The sequence below is a fragment of the Pinus tabuliformis genome, chromosome 7, assembly GCF_031772625.1.
Source record: "Pinus tabuliformis cultivar Carrire ecotype Pingquan chromosome 7, CPIR1, whole genome shotgun sequence".
In the NCBI taxonomy this organism is placed as follows: domain Eukaryota; kingdom Viridiplantae; phylum Streptophyta; class Pinopsida; order Pinales; family Pinaceae; genus Pinus; species Pinus tabuliformis.
Window position 1 is genome coordinate 228,883,881 of NC_142293.1, and position 9,949 is coordinate 228,893,829.

Sequence of the window (9,949 nt, forward strand, 5' to 3'; positions counted from 1 at the left end):
ATAAAATAAAAATAGTATACCGATGAATAAAAATGAATGTATAAATCAACATACCTTTTTAAATGCAAGATAAAAATCTTTTAGTGTTGATGTAGAACTTGAATCTCGGTAGTTGCGTACAACATCATCCCAACTATCTTCATTCAACAATTTAACCATTTGTTCTTGTATTTTCATGTAAACTTTGTGACTGAATAGATAAAGTAAAAAAAGAATTAATATAATGATATGTACAAGAAATACTACTAAGAACAATATATATATATATATATATAATATAGAAATAAGTAAAATTAATTCAACAAACTTACTTTTGAAATTCCTCACACATTTCATCCAATGATAATTCCCCTGACTTCACACGAGATAATATTGTTTTGAAAAAAATAATCCTTCACTCCTTGCAATGCTCTCCAAGGTGCGATAGTCATATCTTCAGGAAGTTGCTTCATTTTAGGATCTGATTTACTGTTGCTACATATCAATGGTTTAGACTTTTTGACCTTCTGGTTTTTAATGTCAATGGTATCTCACATGTTAAAAATCTCATTAATCAATTCTCATATCTCTCAAGTTCTAAATGTCAACTGGAAAATGTTATCAATACTTCTGAATATATCAAAATGTATTTTTTTTCCTTTTGAATTGATTTTTTCCTCAATTTGATAGTTTATTTCCATACAACATTCCTTTTGAAATTCTAGACTAACATTTATCTTATCCCCACCACATTTTTCTTCAAATTCATTATGAATAAATCTAACAATTTGGATGAAATTCATAGACATCCTATACTCATTATCTGTATTATGATCCCATACCAATAACTTTGCTTTTGTATCTGATAAACCAGCATAAATAATACATTTCATTGTTTCAAAATGTGGGTTACTGGAGTATTCTTCCATCAATTGCCTTTGAGCTCATACACAATGGTTCCCCCCCAAGCACATAATAATTGTATTCAAAAAATTTTGACTTATTCAAATGCTTCTTTGTTAGGAACTTGAACTAGGTCAACAATAAGCACATAATCAACCACATGAACATATGGATTGTACCTCACTAATGTCTTCAAGTTGTTAACATGTAGGTGGCATGACTTTCTTATTTGATATTTAAATTGTCCTTCACTTGGCTTATAGATTTGTCTCACATTAAGCTGAAAAGTATGAGCACCCTCAATTAAGTTTGTCTTTGTCAACTTACGTCAAATGACATTTCATTTTGTTTTGATAATGTCATCCTCTAAATCATCTCCTGGTGTAATGATTTCCCTGCTTTCTTTTGAATTTTCACGAGGATCTTCATTGTTGGCCTTGACTATTTGAGAATGATCATCTTTCATTTTCTTCCTCCTCGTTTTTTCTAGATAAGTAACATTCTCATTATTAACTAGAACAAAGACATTTCTAGGCATTTTTACTTTTGGTCTTTTATGGTTCTTCTCCTTTCTAACATCATTTCTAATCTCATCCTCAGTAATGGCAACATATTCTTCAAGGTCAGTGTCAACTTCCTCATCTTCAAAAGTAACATATCTACCTTTGCTAGATTTAACCACTATAGACATTATTTGTTGATCCCTTAGATGTAGTTTTGTAGCATCATGAATTAGTTTTTTTTGCTTGTTTGCCATATCTTCTTCTGACCCTGAGTAGAAACTGCTGACAACATTCATAATATCTTACTCTATGAAATAAATGCCTCCCAACATAATTGAAAGATTTTCAATAAAAAAAAATTCAAACAAAATATCATATGTCAATAAAAGCTAAGTTATAAAAATATAATGATACAATTACAATAATTCAAAACACATAAATATAAATAACAATAATTACCATATCTTGTGCAGTCTCATTATGATTTGTTTACACATCTTTGTAGATTCATTTGTCATGCCATACATTGGCAATGATAACTGATATTTAATCTTGTCATGTGACTTGGGCGGTTTTGTAAGTACATAAACAATTTCAGTGTCTGGTATCAAACAAATATTTAGTACTTTCCCCAACACCTCATAAAGCCCACTATCGTTAGGGATATCAACATATAGATATATCTGCAGATGTTGTTTTCCTCCTTTATCTTTCACATACCATACATTTTCTATATGCTTCACTTCTTTTGATTTCTTCCAGTAAGATATCATCTTCTTATCGTTTGAGGCACTTGATAGATTTGTAGTTATTAGCTCAGATTTGGTTCATTCAACAGTGTTTTCTGAGGATCCACCTTTACTTTTAGCAGTCTTTAGTCCAGAAAGATTCACAGAATTATTCCTTGATTCCATTTTCCTGCAAAAAATATACACATATATATAAATCAGTAAATTACAACAACAAAAAACAGTATCTTAAATAAACAAACAAAACAAAACAAAATCTAAAAACAATAAATAATCATAAATCATAAATAATTTCTAAAACATAACCTTAAAAAAAAAAAATAGCTTGCCACCCCCACGGGCCCATTGGGCTGCGGGGCTGGGGCGGGAGGGGGTTGTGTCCCTCCCGCCCCACCCCCGCGTCCCAATGGGCCCGTGGGGGTGGAGGCCCAATTAGAGACGCATCCCCGTCCCGCCCCACTCTCGCGGGCCAATAGGCTAGTGGGGGTGGAGGCCCAATTCTCATAATCAAGCCTCTACCCCCATGGGTCCAATGGGCCTCCACCCCCACAGGCCCCTTGGGCCGCGGGGGAGGAGTGGTAGGGGGTTGCACGCATCCCCTCCCATCTCACTCATGTGGCCCCATGGACCTGTTGGGCCACGAGGGTGGGGCGAGAGGGGCTGGACCCATGGGGCCGTTGGGGTGTAGACCTAATTCTAAGAATCAGCCCTCACCCTTGACGGGCTGGGTCACGGGGGTGGGTGTTTCCCACGAGCACAACCAGGCTCACCACATCCACTGTAGACGTAGTGGCCTTCTGCCTACCATGGGGCTGTCAAGTAAACCTAACTCAACTAAATTTTTAATTTTTAAAAAAATATAAATTTCCTTAATAAAAAGTTAAATATTATTTCACTGGAATATGTTTTTCGTCTGGTATTTTACACAAATATAACAACCTAACTGGCACATAACTACTAGTAAACATATGGAAGTTTAAGACTTGCACACAACGATAACAGGGGGAGGCGGAAGAAGTCGGAGTTAGGGTTGAAGGTGCGCTAGGGTTTGAACTGTGGAAGCATGGCAGGACGTGCAGGGGGGAGCGTTGCTCCCTCCTATAGTCAGGTAGTTACAGGAAAGAATAAGGAAGCAGGAAAGAAACACTTTAAAAAACCTCTGGAAAAGGTTGCAGAAGCAAAAGGCAAAGAAACATTGGAAAGAAATGAACTTCAGGAACAAGAAGGGGATAAACCGGAAACAAACAGAGAGGAGGAGAATGCAGGAAGCCATGGAAAACATCCTTCCATAAGGACAATGGGGGTCTGCAAACCCAAATCAAGTACCATTCCATGGGTCATATTGAGTGATCCTGCGCTTCAAGCACATAGGGATCATATGACGGAACATGCGATCATTTGCAAGTTTATGGGGCTATGGCCAACGGAGAGGGCGCTACATATCTGGATAAGGAGTCATTGGAAGCCTAAGGGGGAAATACACCTACATCTGGGGTCTAAGGGCTTCTTTACAGTGGTGTTCATGAGCCTAGAGGATAAGGACAGAGTGTTTGAAGGAGGTCCATATTTCTATGCTGCGGCAGGACTCTACATGCAGCCATGGAAGATGAACTTTGTCCCGGAGCGTGAGACCTTCACATCGGTACCGGTATGGATTAGACTGTACTCTCTTCCTTTGGACTATTGGCTACCAGAATCTCTGAAAACAATAGGCAATAAGCTGGGGCATTTCCTAAAGATCTCAGAGGCAACTCTGAAAGGAAAATACACCTCCTTTGCCCGGATTTGTGTGGAAATGGACTTATCTGGAGCTCTTCCGGAAGCAATAATTCTGGAGGTGTATGATGAAGAATGGGTGCAAACTGTGGACTATGAGCACATCCCATTTAGGTGCCGAAAATGTCATGAACATGGGCATCTATTCAGAGACTGCCTAGCAAACAACAGGGAAGGAAATGCAAAAACTGCTGAAGATAAGAATCAAGAGGGTTTCACCAAGGTCGGGAGCAGAGGGAAAGGTGGTAAATGTCCACAAAAGAAGATGAATGAGGATAGACAGTCAAGACACAATCGGTTCAAAATCTTAGAGGAAGAAGAGGGGAGCAAGGAAATAATCCAGGACAGGGAGAACATAATCAATGAAAAGGTGAAGGAAGACGACATGGAGGATATCACGGTCGAGAACCAGCAAAAGGATGACCAACCGAGCTGCATGGAGATAAGTAAGGACCAGGAGATGACTCCAAGTGAAGTGGGAATGGAGGAATTTGAACTCCAGGAGATTCTAGATAAAGAAAATCTAGATCTAGAAAAATTTCTGGAACAAGGGACGACTATAGGAGTGGACTCCCTGCCAAGGGAGGACTATGACAGGGTTCAACAGCTCTTTCTATGGAGATCACAAGCAAAGGGAGCTGGAGTCAAAATAAATCATGAAATTCAAGAGCACAGTGGAGTCATAACAATGGAAAATGTACAGGCACAATTGTCAAAGAACTCAAGAAGGAAGAGAGGCAGGAAAAGATAGAATGAGCTACTCAACGAATGTGGGAAACTATTGATTAACTCAGGTAAGATGAAAGATCTTACCAACTATTCCTTTACTAACCTTTCTTAATGAAGCTCACAACTTGGAATATCAGAGGCATAGGAAATAAAAGGAAACAAAGGACTCTCAGTCACAGAATTAAGGAAGAAAAACCAGATATGATCTTTATTCAGGAGACAAAATGTTTGATGGAAAAGATTAGAGAAATTCATAAAAAATGGCTAATCAAATATGAGTACTTAGAGGTTAAATCAAACAACTCGACGGCAAGGATTCTCACGTTGTGGGATCCACAAAAATATGGGATCCTGGATGCTGAAGATTCCAGGAACTATCTTTCTATGGTTTTTCAACCTATAGGGGATAAGGAAGTCTACATGACAACAAATGTTTATGGACCGCAAAAGCAAGCAGACAAACTCAAGCTTCTCATCTCCCTTGAGGATCTTAGAGCTAGATACCCCAATTTGTCGTGGATTGTTGCAGAAGATTTCAATATGATAAGATCTCTCTCGGAAAAAAGAGGAGGTACTAGACAGCTAGGAAGAGATTCCTTGGCTTTCCAGAATTTTATAATGAACATGGGGCTAGTGGACACTAAAACAATAAATGGAACCTTCACCTGGAACAACAAGAGGGGAGGAGTTGCTCAAGTTGCTTCCAAACTGGATACATTTAATATTTCATAGGATCTCCTTCTCGCAGGCCCAGCCATAAAATCTTATATTCTGCCCTTTGGAGGGTCAAATCACTGGCATGTACAGCTGGAAGCCACATTTATGGGCACGTCTAGGAACAGACCTTTCAGGTTTGAAAATGCCTGGCTAACTCACCCTGAATTCATCAGTAACATTGGGAAATGGTGGAGAGAAGAGATGAACATCCAAGGCACTAAAATGTTCATGCTCCATCAGAGACTCAAATACATCAAATCCAAGCTTAAAGAGTGGAACAAAAAGGAATTTGGGGACATCTTCAGAGCCAAAAAAGAAGTGGAGCAGAGGCTACAGGAGATTAATCAGATAAACATCACAGATGGATTTACCGAGGAGCAGCTAAAGCTTACAAACTCCTTGCAGGAAGAATGGGAAGAGCGATGCTTGCAAGAGGAAATTTTCTGGCGGCAGAAATCAAGGATATAGTGGATTAGGGAGGGGGGAAGGAATACAAATTTTTTTCATAAATCCACCATGGCTCATAGGGCACATAACAAAATCACCAAGCTCAAAGATTCTCAGGGAATAGAGCTTATCTCTCACTGTTGGAAATAATACTAAGAGGGGGGGTGAATCAGTATTATCAGATCAATAAAACTTTTACATTTCCATACTTAGATACATATACGCTACTTCATTCAAGGGAACCTACGTGCATACGCAGCTGTGTCTAAAGCAACTAGCGTATATCTAAAATACTTATGATTCAGTTAATCCATTAAATGTTGATCTTTAGTTAGTGCATCAGAACTTCATTAACCATATGAGCAGTAAAAACAGAACAGGTCATCACACACAAGAAGCAGACATGAACATCATGATATAAGGTGGAAACCCAATGTGGGTGAAAACCACCTGCTGCAATTCGTTTCTATCTTCCTTTATTAAGAAACTTCTTTTACAATGTATTGGTGCAGTCCTTTACCAGCACGCAGGCTACAACCTGCAGAAGGCTACAACCTTCTCTCATTCTCCAGACTCTCCTGGAAGGGAGCTCCAACCCCCTTTTGCTCTTGTACTAGCTAAGATACTAGTACGTAGGCGCCGGCCTACAATCTTCTCTCCTCCGGGTACCACGTTTCATAAATTTTCAGACTGGATACTCCTGAAGCACAACACATAATCTGAAGGCCATGTTTCATCAAATTTTCATACTGGACCCATAAATATCATTGAAGCACAAAACAATCAATACTCGCATCATCAATCTTTGAATCACTGAAACCCTGTCAACAACACAGTCACCAGAACACAGAGCAGAACTCTGCAATAACAATCAGAACCAATTGTACCATCAAAATCATGTATCAGAGTGCATACGCTACTTGGAAGTGTCGAACCTGCGTGTATACGCAAATTCATCAAGATGAACCAGCGTATATGTCATTAATCACTTATTCATAACTTCGCTGCACTTCCTGACTTCAGACATAACCAGATCATGACATATACAAAGATAATATATGTGTTAGCACCCAGATCTAGTCCATCAGATCTCATAAATATGAGTCATTATGATCCTGATCCAATATTAGTTCTCATCCATCAATACTGAAGCTAAACACAATCAGCCAAACAAGATATGCAGAATACTGACACCTTTAAACTGTCATCAGAACCCTTCAACAACCAGAACCACCTATAACTTCAAATATCATATCTCAAAAGGTATACGCTACTACAATGAACTCAACCTGCGTACATACGCTCTTACAACAAAGCCAACCCGCGTACATATCTATAAATATTCAATCATGACTTGCAGCGATTTCAAACTTAAGTTATACCCAGTTCAGATCATTACATGCGTCAGTATACAGATCTAGAATAAACATAATTAATCATATAGAGATAGTTCATTTCAAACCATTTGATCCCGATATATCCTTAGATCTTGTTCTCCATCAACCGGTGAGATCCCTCCTTAGCTCAGATCAAGCAATGCATCATCAACCCATAACCTGCATACTGGATCTCATCCTTCATCAGATATTCAAGACTTCTTTTTTTTTCAATACACTTGCCTAATGATCTTCTTCTCCTTTTATAGTCTTAGGTCTTTCTCAATACCGCGGTCCAAAACCATAATAAATCAATACCCAGAGCCCAATACTTGGGATCAACACACTAGTCGAGATACCATGGTCCAAAACCATAGGTTCAAATATTGAGGACTAACTACCACGGACCAAAAGTAAGTTTTCCGACATGTACGCGCTTTTCCATGCATGAAACTGCGTGTATACCCTACTTGGTATATAGCGAACCTGCGTATACGCGACTTGGTATATAGTGAACCTGTGTGTATACCCTACTTGGTATATAGTGAACCTGCATATATATATTTTCTCTTCATACTTGTAGTTTGATCATCAATTCCTTGTTGTTATCCTTTTGCACTATGATTTGTCATCAGTGTGATTTGCCATCAAGGACAACACTTGTCTCATAATGCCAACAACCTCCCCCTTTGGACTTGATAGCAAAGCTAACTTGTCACGCTTAGAACTATCATCTGATTCCTTTGAGCTATCCTCCATCAGTCACATCTAATATCTCTTCTGAAGATTCATCCAGTTATACATAAGTGAGATGTTCTTCTATGAGAGGGTTGCCATCAAGTACAACACATGCATCATAATGCCAACAATCTCCCCCTTTGGACTTGATGGCAACAACACCAAATCACTCTCCCCCTTTGACATCAAGGGCAAAGGGCGGACCAAGATATTCTCTTCCTTTGCTGAACATTCCGTTGTCCATACTCCCCCTGAGTATCTGTTGAAATCTCTGAATGAGCTCCCCCTTTGTATATGCCAAGGTGTACCAATCTGTCCATGCTCCCCCTGAGTACATGCTGAGTCTCTGCACTGCTGAAGTGTGTTGTTCATGCTCTTCCTGACTATAGGCAAGATCTGCAAAAAGATGTTCTTCAAGAAGAACCATGACTTATACATCATAAAAGACCTTCCTATCACCAAAAAGACTCAATACATCCATTTCCCAACCAAGTGGGGATATACTAGAATTGACTCATCCACCCAACCAAGTGGGGATACATCAAAAGTTTACACATGATAAAGCAAGAACATTACATCTTCATCCCAGGCATAGTGGGGAAACCAATATAGGCCGTTACATGACCTTGACACCATGAAAGAGATATCACAAAAGAGATATATGACCGAAATATCTAGAGCAAGACTTTATGAAAGTCACCAATAACTGATATCGCCAGCATCTGTCAATCACCATTCAGATCAGTAACCAAGAGATCCTTATGTTCTCCCTCTACCTTTGTTTCACCTGAGACCAACAACAATTGTGAACTAGAACCAAAAGCTTCTAAGATAATTCCAACAATGCATCATTGGAAGATTATCTGCTTCTCCTGAACCTGTGCTAGATGGACTCTGACAGACCCATATCAGACTCTCTGCAACCAGAGTCTGTCCCTGCTGATTTCCTTCAAAATTCCATATACGCGTCTGTACCTGCATAAATTGGCGTATGTACGCGGATACCCCTCATCCAACTCGCGTACACCAATTTCCATATCAACAACCTGTAAATGTCCTGTAACAAGATATGTCTGAACATAGATGTCAACTCATCCTTTTAAACATCATCATGAAATCATTCACATTATATGTGAAACCACCATAGCCATTACATCAACGTCAAGATCTACATGATCCAAGTATCATTACTTGGGAACATCTGCATCAATCAACATATGTAAGTATCAACCTATCATCATATAGATAAGAACTCATCATAATGTCTCCAACAATCCATGTATCAGCACTATGTATCTTGAGCTCAAGCTCATTTGACAAAACTTCTTGATATCATCAACAGCAACAATCCTTATCCACAAGAGTGCTTGCATCATAACTGTATGATCTTTATGCATATGACGACAGTAGCATATGAGTGAATCATCATCAAGTGAGGAAGATGTGTATTCAAGCTTTGTACTTATCCTTATCCTTATGAAGATCACCATGTAAGCACCATATATGCATCATCAAAGAATCAACAATAAATCTGATCTGAACATCAACTATGTAACCCCGGGAATCATATGAGATTTTATCATAGCAAGATATATCATTTAGCCATATAAGCATCATCACCAAGGACTATTAACCATAATGCCAACACTGAATTATTAACGACATATGCTCCCCCTCAACCTGTGCCATCTATTAGATCTGATCATGCATATATCAGCAATAAGCATCAAGACATCATCATCATCAAGTTAGGATCAAAACACTTCTAAACATCTTACAAGTATCAAAAACATTTCCACACATCCTCAGCAGACTGTGACTATTAACCAATAGATCAAATAATGGACTGAATCATATTAGACACTTTTCTGAGACTGTCCCCACTGCTTTTCCTCAAACTGACATATACGCGACTTTGCAGTGACTAACTCGCGTATATACGCGACTTCCCTTTATGGAACTTGCGTATGAGATTCAGGATACTGAAGTTTTATACTTTCAGCTCCCTCTGAGTTTGTTATGTCTATGTTGT